Genomic DNA, 11139 nt, shown 5'->3' with positions numbered 1-11139 from the left:
TCCCGCGCCTCACGGGCGTTCCGCTCCGTGGCCTCCCTGAGGTCGCCGCGGGGGTCCACGCGGCGGGAGCTCGAAGACCCTCCAGCTGGCCCAACTACGGAGCCGCCCGGACCCCGCTCAAGGGAAAGCGGCGCCCTGTCCAGCAAGCGGGAAAGGGTTAAGAAGAAATTTCGAACAAGAGAGAACGATGAAAAGCAAAATATGTCCAAGCATTCGACGACTTACGCTGAGACCGCCTGAGGCTGCTTCACCGCCTTGCGGAAGCGGGCCGCTTTCGCGGCTGCCTCATCTCGTTTGGTCGCCGCGGTGGAGGCTTTGGACTTCTTCGGCCGACTGCCAAAGAAGCCCGAAGCGGCCCGACGCTTCTGTGCGCCGCCGCCGGCAGCCGGCGCGATGGACGAGCCCGCGCCCTGATGGTCGGCCGCCGGCTGGCGACGTGGAGCGACTTCGGCTTCAGCATCATCCGGCCAGTCCTCGAAGCTGGCGGTGAGCCTTGAGCCCCCGGGCTCGGCGTCGTCCCCCACAACGGCGTCCTCCATGGCGGCCGCCCCCAAATCCGGGTCGTCGACATCGTCCGCCGTGCGGTCGGGGGCGTACTGGCGTTCTATCCCCGCTGCCCCAATCGTCGGCGGGAGAAGGGGGTTCTGCTAAGAAGAACCGACCAATTAGAAGTCGGCCATCATAAAGCCGGCTACCAACGAAAAGAAGAAAGAGAGGAAAGCTTACCACGGGCGGAGGGTTGGCACGAGAATACGGCGCCTTGCCGTATCGCCAGTCCTCGGCGAGCTTGCAATTGGAGATATAATTAACCATGTACGATACCTCCGTATGAGGCATCTCCCTGGTGCTCAGCCGGCTTGGGTCGAAGCGGCCGCTCATCTGACACATCATGTGGGGCCGGCTTTGGAGAGGAGATATCCGGCGCTCCACGAAGGCGGCCACCAAGTCGGCCCCGCTCAGCCCTTCCGACTGGATCATCACCCGAAGCCGGGAGACGGCAGCGTTCCCGGCCTGGGACAGTGACCGGGACCGGAAACTCCATGAGGGCTGCCTCCCAGCCGGCAGGTTGACGTGGTCTCCTTGCTCGGCGACGTTCTTCACGTAGAAGTACAACTTCTGTCAGATCTTCACTGACTGGATCAGGGGGATGGGCGGGAACGGGTTGTTCTCGCCCGCCCTCCTCATGGCGATGAAGGCCCCGCAGGGGCGGGCACGCCCGTGACGACGGTGCCGAGTTTGCTCTAGAAGAACTCCCCGCAGCGCTCCAGCATGGGGAGCAGCCCCAAGAAACCTTCGCAGAGGGAGACGAAGGCTGACAGCAGCATCACCGCATTGGGCGTGAGGTGATGCGGCTGAAGGTTGTAGAACTCGAGGAAGGAGCACAGGAATCCGCTCGCCGGAAGGCCGAAGCCGCGCAGGAAGTGCGAGCGGAAGACGACCCGCTCGCCCTCCTCCGGTGCCGGCGAAATCTCCGTCTCCGGCGCCAGGCGGACCCGCACGAGGTTGGCGTCGGGCAGGCATCGAGTCTGGCGGAGGAACTCAACATGGTCCTCGTGGACGTTGGAGCCGTCTCACGAGCTCGACAGCACCATGGGAGCGAGACGATGTGGCGGCGCGGCGGTGTTGAGACGGGAGGCTGCGGCGGCAACGAGAGGAAGAAAGTAGGACGAGAAGGGGTGGAGCGAGAGAGAGCGTGCGAACCTCTGTCGCTCCCCCTCCTCCTACTACTTCTAGGCTCGCATGGCGGAGCCGAGGAGGCGCGGCGAGGGGAAACGTGGGGATCGATCGTGCCCACTCCCCCACGTCCCGCGTTTATTACGCCCTAACGGCGAAATAAAACCGCCGCGAGCAGGAGAGTGGTCCATGTGGGCCACGGAAGATCCGCGCTCGGACCGAGGCCTGCGAGAGGCGGGCCCGGACCTGCGGCGACGTCCCGTCGCGTGCGTGCATTGGCAGGATTTCCTCGCCACGTGGCCCGCGTTCCCGCCTACGAGAACCGGAGCTCTCTGAAGTCGGCGCGCACAAGTAAAGTTGGCCCCGCAGGATAGGAAGCTGACCAAGCTTCTCGTCCCCTTTGTCCGCCTCAAAGCTCGATCAGCTTCGGGGACTACTGTCGGAGTAAATAGCCATGGGTAGCCTAGCCGGCTTCCCCTGGCCCTTCTGGAAAAAATTATGAGCCCGTCCGGCTCTCAAGAACCCAAGACATGGGGCCGCCTTTCCCTTGCTGGCTGTCACCCAGGCCGGCTTTCGGAAGGCGGCCCAACTTTAGCCCTCATGAAGAAAGCCATGGGAGGGCCGCTTCGAGAAGCCGGCCGCGAGGAGGCCGACTCCAAGAAGCCGGCTCCCATAAAGCGGTCGAGACCGTACCCTCAAAGTTTGCATCCACCTAACGGCGGTGCGACGGGGCGTGGCTACAGTGAAGCCAGCCACCCCCGAATCCCGGAGCACGCCTGGTACAGTGTGTTGTACGGGTGGCCATGACTCGTCCGGCGCGGCACTGTTGCCACGTTGACCCTGATGTCATCCACGACGGGCTGCCAGCGCGGCCCACGGGCGGTGGGCCCCTTTGGGCAGAGAGACACCCGAAGGAGGCCACGCCTCCCCTAGTCGGCCCAAGATGGAGCCGGCTCCCCGCAGCCGGCTCGCCGCCTCCCTCGAAGGAGACGCCCCATTAAGGAGATAAGACGCGGTGAGGCTACAGCGATCGCCCGCCAAGCGGCGGCCCTGTAGCCGCGCCTACCATGACGAAGCCCGTGTCACCAAGACAGAGCAACAGTAACCAGTCGCCAACCAGGCCCTGGACAGTGGGGCCTGCCTGTCGACCAAGGGGCCGGCAGCCGGCGGGACCCACCAGTCGGCGGGCCCCATCAGCCGGCGCAAAAGCCGGCGAGCGCAGTCACAGACGGCTGGGCCCCGCGCCCAGTCGGATTACCATTGTACCCCCGGGGGGTAGGCCTATATAAACCCCCCGGGGCACCCATGCAAAGGGTTCGACCCCCAGCTAGTCTTAGACACCATACAAGGAGAAGAAGCAAGCTAGCCGTGCCCTACTTCCTCCTCCCACCGAACAGCTCAAGGAGCATTGTGTAGTTACTTGACCATCTAGTGATCATGCGGAGACCCCGCAGAGCAGCAGTAGAGGTGTTATCTCCACGGAGAGCCCCGAAGCTGGGTAAGATTCGCCGGCGTGCATGTCTTCGCCTCATCCCGTTTCCAGGCACCGGCGATGTCTTACTGGCTCCCACAATGATAAGCCACCCGTTGGCATATGTCGCACCTACCACCCGACACTCCTTTTTCAGCACCTTTTTCTTGGAGCTAACTTCTTCCTCAACAGCCACATAATCCTCATCCTCTGAATCAGAGGTCTTCTTCTTTCTTGTTCTGGTGGCTGCCTTTGGCAAGTTACTTGGCGTGCTCCTGCTGCCATCATCAGATGAACTGGAGGGACTAGTGCCCTCACTCAGTTGAACCTGCTCCTCAGACTTGTTCTGGCTATCACTTTGGTCAGACATCATGCAGGCAAACTGTCAGCAGACCCTGTGAATAGATTATAGATGAGGTAGAGTAGATGAGCATCACAAAGTACAAGAGTTTTGCAAAAAGGATGACTTAAAACTTAGTTTTACTCCTTCACAGAAAGCATTTTGGATCTACCGATTTGTAAACTCGGTGACACCGAAGCAGTTTTTGGAACCTAAACTAGTGAACTCGGTCAAACCGAGTCACAGTTCGGTGGCACCGAGACTGCTAGGGTTTCACAGAGAATTGAACTCGGTCACACCGATTTGCAATTTTCGGTCAGACCGAAAACGCGTGTGCAATGGCCTAAGCCAAATCGGTGAGACCGATTTCTACAACTCGGTCGGTCCGAGATGAGTTCAGCGGAGACCTAACCCTAAATTTTCAAATCAAAACTAATCTACGGGACATTTTCGCTGGACAGGATGATTTCAATCATGGCAAGAATCATGGCAAAGCAATGTGCTAAGAATCGGAGTTAAGGATTAGCACAATGATCAAGTTCGTACCCTAGTTCAGCGACGAACTTGCTACAGCGGCAACGGCGGTGAAGATTTCTGTTGACGGCAGTGGAGACCAGCTGTGGGAGGTCGTTGGCGACGAGAGGACGATCCGGAGACCCGAGGAGGTAGAGTAGGTTATGCGCGGGCGAGGAGGTTCGGAAAATTTTCCAAATTTTGGCCCGTCGGTATATATAACCTGACCCTGTCGGTGTGACCCAGTGGAACGACTCTGTGGCACCGAGATGCAAAACTGTAAGCAATTACTGCAACTCGGTGTGACCGAAAGGTTCTAATCGGTTGCACCGAGATTGAAAACCCTAGATCAACTTAGTTACTCGATAGGACCAAAAAGTATGAATCGGTCAGACTGAGATACACAAAGAGGTTTTGGAAGTTTAAGTCTATGACGAATCGGGAACTCCGAGTGCTCCTCACATAGAGTGGTTTGAATCTGACTTGTTCAAACTTTGCGATGTAGCATGAATAGAGTTTGAGACGAGAAAAGCATACATAGCTAGAGGGAGTTCTTAGGCATTCTTTTACATCTATTTGGCAAAAGAGAAAAAAGGCCAAACAATCAAAGCAACAAATGGATGTCCTCGAATGAGTAAAATATGCAACCAACATGCTCACACAATAAAATGGCAAATGAAATATGTGACAAAGCATGCACAAACACTCGAGCATCTATCAAGCAATTTGGCGATGACTAGGTCATCTATATATGAGTATATTGACTTAGGAGTCAAATGAGAACATTTGATCATAGGTCATACTCATCGTTTAAGCACAAGTGGGGTTACCACTTTTACATAAAGCGTTGTTGTGTTCACACCATTAGAGTTGCTTTAGCTTAATTCTTAGAGTAAAGATCCACCTAGATGTGAGATCCCCCCTAAGAGGGATGAACTAACCTTGGGTTTTGTCGATGATGACTTCATGTAGGTGTTGAAGATGTGGATGCTGAATGTTGATGTAGATCATTTGGAGCAATCCTTTGGAGTGAGTTGCACTTTCAATACCTACACAGGTTAGTCCCACAAGGAACAAACAAGGATATCCATAGACATAGAGTGATGCATACACAAGATGATGTCCATGAAAGCATTAGGTTACCTTGTCCCTTGTCTTACCAACAAGAGGGTTTGTGACTCCTTGAAATAGTGCAAGATATGGAAGTTGTTTGCACTTGTCCTCGCCAAAATGGTAAGAGTGAAGTATGTTGGCGGAGTCACCCTCAAGAACTCCCTAGTTCTTCTTCTTCTGGATCCACACCATCTTGATGGGAACCCTTGGAGTTGTAGTTGTACTTGATGAAGTAGAACTTGATGTGGTCTTGGGAACCCACTTGACCAAGGCCTTGGGTGCCTCTTCAAATGCATCAATCTCCTCTCGAAGCTTGTCCTTGCCTTTTTCCTTGTGGTCTTGTGGTGGAAGATCATCTTGAGCTTGTGTCCCTTTGAAAGAAGTAGGATCATACTTCTCTTGTTGAGGAACAAACTTTGTCTTGGGGTATTGATCTTCTTCCCACTCAACTCCATTGGCATTGAACTTTCGTTCAAAACCAACACCTTGATTCTTCCGGTGTCTTCCTTGCTTGCCTACAATTTCCTCAAATTGCTTACTCCCGGCAAGGCTCTTGTAAACACCTTTCTCTATAATTCCCTTCAATAAGCTATTTTGTTGCTCAAGTGTAACTTGGCTAAGAAAATCATTAGTGGGATCAAGAGAACTACTAGAAGCAACAATATTGGATTTAGAATGATTGTTGTTACTACTAAATGAAGAATCTTTCTTGCTCTTGTTGCTGGATTTAACTTGTGGCACGTAAGTAGACAAGAGTAAATGCTTGGAAATGTAAGAAGAACTTTTCTTGCGAAGATCATCATTGATTGCCTTTAAAAACTCATGCTCTTGCTTAAGGTTGAGCTTTTCAAAGCATAGCTTATCATGAGTCTTTAAAAGTTCTCGATGATTTTCCAAGGTAGTTTCATGAGCTAACTTAAGAGTGTTTAGTTCTTTAGTTAGACGCTCAATCTCCTTCTTATCATTGCTACCTCTTGAGCACTGTGTTGGTTTTCCCCGAAGAGGAAGGGATGATGCAGCAAAGTAGCGTAAGTATTTCCCTCAGTTTTTTAGAACCAAGGTATCAATCCAGTAGGAGGCTACGCGCGAGTCCCTCGTACCTGCACAAAACAAATAAATCCTCGCAACCAGCGCGAATAGGGGTTGTCAATCCCTACACGGCCACTTACGAGAATGGGATCTGATAGATATGATAAGATAATATTTTTGTGATAAAGATGCAAAGTAAAATAAAGGCAAGGTAAAAAGCAAAGGAACTAACTAAGTAGTAGGAGATTAATATGATAAAGATAGACCTGGGGGGCCATAGGTTTCACTAGTGGCTTCTCTCGAGAGCATAAGTATTCTACGGTGGGTGAAAAAATTACTGTTGAGCAATTGACAGAATTGAGCATAGTTATGAGAATATCTAGGCATGATCATGTATATAGGCATCACGTCCGAGACAAGTAGACCGACTCCTGCCTGCATCTACTACTATTACTCCACTCATCGACCGCTATCCAGCATGCATCTAGAGTATTAAGTTAAAGACAGAGTAACGCCTTAAGCAAGATGACATGATGTAGAGGGATAGACTCATGCAATATGAAGAAAACCCCATCTTGTTATCCTCGATGGAAAAAATACAATACGTGCCTTGATGCCCCTACTGTCACTAGGAAAGGACACCGCAAGATTGAACCCAAAGCTAAGAACTTCTCCCATTGCAAGAAAGACCAATCTAGTAGGCCAAACCAAACTGATAATTCGAAGAGACTTGCAAAGATAACCAATCATACATAAAAGAATTCAGAGAAGATTCAAATATTGTTCATAGATAGACTTGATCATAAACCCACAATTCATCGGTCTCAACAAACACACCGCAAAAAGAAGATTACATCGAATAGATCTCCACAAGAGAGGGGGAGAACATTGTATTGAGATCCAAAAAGAGAGAAGAAGCCATCTAGCTACTAATGATGGACCCATAGGTCTGAGGTAAACTACTCACACTTAATCGGAGGGGCTATGGTGTTGATGTAGAAGCCCTCCGTGATCGATGCCCCCTCCGGCGGAACTTCGGAACAGGCCCCAAGATGGGATCTCGTGGATACAGAAAGTTACGGCGGTGGAATTAGGGTTTTGGCTTCGTATCTGATCGTTTGGGGGTACATGGATATATATAGGAGGAAGGAGTACGTCGATAGAGCAATAGGGGGCCCACGAGGGTGGAGGCCGCGCCTGGGGTAGGCAGGCGTGCCCCCCTACCTCGTGGCCTCCTCTCTTGTGCCTTGACATAGGGTCCAAGTCTCCCGGGTCTTGTTCGTTGAGAAAATCATGTTCCCGAAGGTTTCATTCCGTTTGGACTCTGTTTGATATTCCTTTTCTTCGAAACCCTAAAACAGGCAAAAAACAGCAATTCTGGGCTGGGCCTCCGGTTAATAGGTTAGTCCCAAAAGTAATACTAAAGTGGATAATAAATCCCAATAATGTCCAAAATAGTAGATAATATAGTGGAGCAATCAAAAATTATAGATACATTGGAGACATATCAGCCTTGCAAGCAATGATTTAGCTGCGGGGTAGTGCATTGCGGAATGAGTAAAGAGACTTGTTGGTAACAAGATTGAAATAGGTATTGAGATACCGACGATCGAATCTCGGGAAAATAACATACCGATGACAAAGAGAACAATGTATGTTGTTATAAGTGAAGGAAATATGCCCTAGAGGCAATAATAAAGTTATTATTTATTTCCTTATATCATGATAAATGTTCATTATTCATGCTAGAATTGTATTAACCGGAAACATAATACATGTGTGAATACATAGACAAAGGAAATAAATACATTGTTCTCTTTGACGAGCTCGTTGATCAAAGATGGTTATGTTTCCTAACCATAGAATTGAGTTGTCATTTGATTAACGGGGCCACATCATTAGGAGAATGATGTGATTGACATGACCCATTCCATTAGCTTAGCACACGATCGTTTTGTATGTTGTTATTACTTTCTTCATGACTTATACATGTTCCTATGACTATGAGATTATGCAACTCCCGTTTACCGGAGGAACACTTTGTGTGCTACCAAACGTCACAATGTAACTGGGTGATTATAAAGGTGCTCTACAGGTGTCTCCCAAGGTACTTGTTGGGTTGGCATATTTCGAGATTAGGATTTGTCACTCCGATTGTCGGAGAGGTATCTCTGGGCCTCTCGGTAATGCACATCACTTAAGCCTTGCAAGCATTGCAGCTAATGAGTTAGTTGCAGGATAATGTATTACGGAACGAGTAAAGAGACTTGCCGGTAACGAGATTGAACTAGGTATTGAGATACCGACGATCGAATCTCGGGCAAGTAACATACCGATCACAAAGGGAACAACGTATGTTGTTATGCGGTCTGACCGATAAAGATCTTCATAGAATATGTAGGAGCCAATATGAGCATCCAGGTTCTGCTATTGGTTATTCACTGGAGACGTGTCTTGGTCATGTCTACATAGTTCTCGAACCCGTAGGGTCCGCACGCTTAAAGTTACGATGATAGTTTTATTATGAGTTTATGTATTTTGATGTAACGAAGGTTGTTCGGAGTCCCGAACATGATGACGGACATGACGAGGAGTCTCGAAATGGTCGAGACATGAAGATTGATATATTGGAAGCCTATGTTTGGATATCGGAAGTGTTCCGGATGAAACAGTGATTTTACCGGAGTACCGGAGGGGTTACCGGAACCCCCCGGAGGCTATTGGGCCTTATGGGCCCAAGTGGAGGAAGAGGAGAGGCGGCCAAGGGGCAGCCGCGCGCCCCTCCCCTCCCCCTCCCAAGTCCGAATTGGACAAGGAGGGGGGCGGCGCCCCCCCTTTCCTTTCCCCTCTCTCCTCCTCCCCCCAAGTCCTAATCCAACTAGAAAAAAGGAGGGGAGTCCTACTCCCGATGGGAGTACGACTCCTCCGGCGCGCCTCCTCCTATGGTCGGCCGCACCCCCTCTTGCTCCTTTATATACGGGGGAAGGGGGCACCCCATAGACACAACAATTGATCATTGATCTCTTAGCCGTATGCGGTGCCCCCCTCCACCATAGTCCACCTCGATAATACTGTAGCGGTGCTTAGGCGAAGCCCTGCGTCGGTAGAACATCAACATCGTCACCACGCCGTCGTGCTGACGAAACTCTCCCTCAACACTCGGCTGGATCGGAGTTCGAGGGACGTCATCGGGATGAACGTGTGCTGAACTCGGAGGTGTCGTACGTTCGGTACTTGATCGGTCGGATCATGAAGACGTACGACTACATCAACCGCGTTGTGCTAACGCTTCTGCTTTCGGTCTACGAGGGTACATGGACAACACTCTCCCCTCTCGTTGCTATGCATCACCATGATCTTGCATGTGCGTAGGAATTTTTTGAAATTACTACGTTCCCCAACAGTGGCATCCGAGCCAGGTTTTATGCGTAGATGTCATATGCACGAGTAGAACACAAGTGAGTTGTGGGCAATATAAGTCATACTTCTTACCAGCATGTCACACTTTGGTTCGGCGGTATTGTTGGATGAAGCGGCCCGGACCGACATTACGCGTACGCTTACGCGAGACTGGTTTTACCGTCGTGCTATGCACACAGGTGACTAGCGGGTGTCAGTTTCTCCAACTTTAATTGAACCGAGTGTGGCTACACTCGGTCCTTGCGAAGGTTAAAATAGCACCAACTTGACAAACTATCGTTGTGGTTTTGATGCGTAGGTAAGAGCGGTTCTTGCTAAAGCCCGTAGCAGCCACGTAAAACTTGCAACAACAAAGTAGAGGACGTCTAACTTGTTTTTGCAGGGCATGTTGTGATGTGATATGGTCAAGACATGATGCTAAATTTTATTGTATGAGATGATCATGTTTTGTAACCGAGTTATCGGTAACTGGCAGGAGCCATATGGTTGTCGCTTTATTGTATGCAATGCAATCACCCTGTAATGCTTTACTTTATCACTAAGCGGTAGCGATAGTCGTGGAAGCATAAGTTTGGCAAGACAACAACGATGCTACGATGGAGATCAAGGTGTCACGCCAGTGACGATGGTGATCATGACGGTGCTTCAGAGATGGAGATCACAAGCACAAGATGATGATGGCCATATCACATCACTTATATTGATTGCATGTGATGTTTATCTTTTATGCATCTTATCTTGCTTTGATTGACGGTAGCATTATAAGATGATCTCTCACTAAATTTCAAGATAAAAAGTGTTCTCCCTGAGTATGCACCGTTGCCAAAGTTCGTCGTGCCCAGACACCACGTGATGATCGGGTGTGATAAGCTCTACGTCCATCTACAATGGGTGCAAGCCAGTTTTGCACACGCAGAATACTCAGGTTAAACTTGACGAGCCTAGCATATGCAGATATGGCCTCGGAACACTGAGACCGAAAGGTCGAGTGTGAATCATATAGTAGATATGATCAACCTAGTGATGTTCACCATTAATGGAATGTTATTGCTAGTAACCAAGCATGCTTTCTCTTCAGTTCCTCTATGAAAGTAGCATCAAATTGGGATTTTGTTGATGATCTGCAAAGCTTAATTGAGACATAATTCTCTCAGTTACCACTTTTGCAAATCGTGATTGTTACTTGAAGTCGGTTAATACGATCCAGACACAATCAACCGCTTCTCATGAATATATGTGAACTCTTTTGACACTTTGTGGATCTCTTTAGTCTCTCTGATCAATATTTTTTTAAGGTTATTTGTCTTTCACATGGATGTTCATTCTTTTTGGTTGCTTAGAAATGACAAATAGATGTAGCTCAGTTTGAGCGTGAGTGATAGCAGTCTTGCAGCTTATGTTTAGCATGCAAATTTTACTTGGAAGAAATGTTGATGGTTGTTTCTATGTTTTCAGTGGAATCAATTTTTTTCGCCCCACGGTAGAAGTTGGAAGAGGTATTCTCGGGAGTTCCCAACAATTGGTTTGATGTATGTTGGAACATGTATTCGAGCCCACTGTGGTTATCCAGCATGTTAGT

The sequence above is a fragment of the Triticum dicoccoides genome, chromosome 5A (genome assembly GCF_002162155.2).
Source record: "Triticum dicoccoides isolate Atlit2015 ecotype Zavitan chromosome 5A, WEW_v2.0, whole genome shotgun sequence".
NCBI classification, from domain to species: Eukaryota; Viridiplantae; Streptophyta; class Magnoliopsida; order Poales; family Poaceae; genus Triticum; species Triticum dicoccoides.
The sequence above is the reverse complement of the archived record's forward strand: the minus strand, read 5'-3'. Positions refer to the sequence as shown.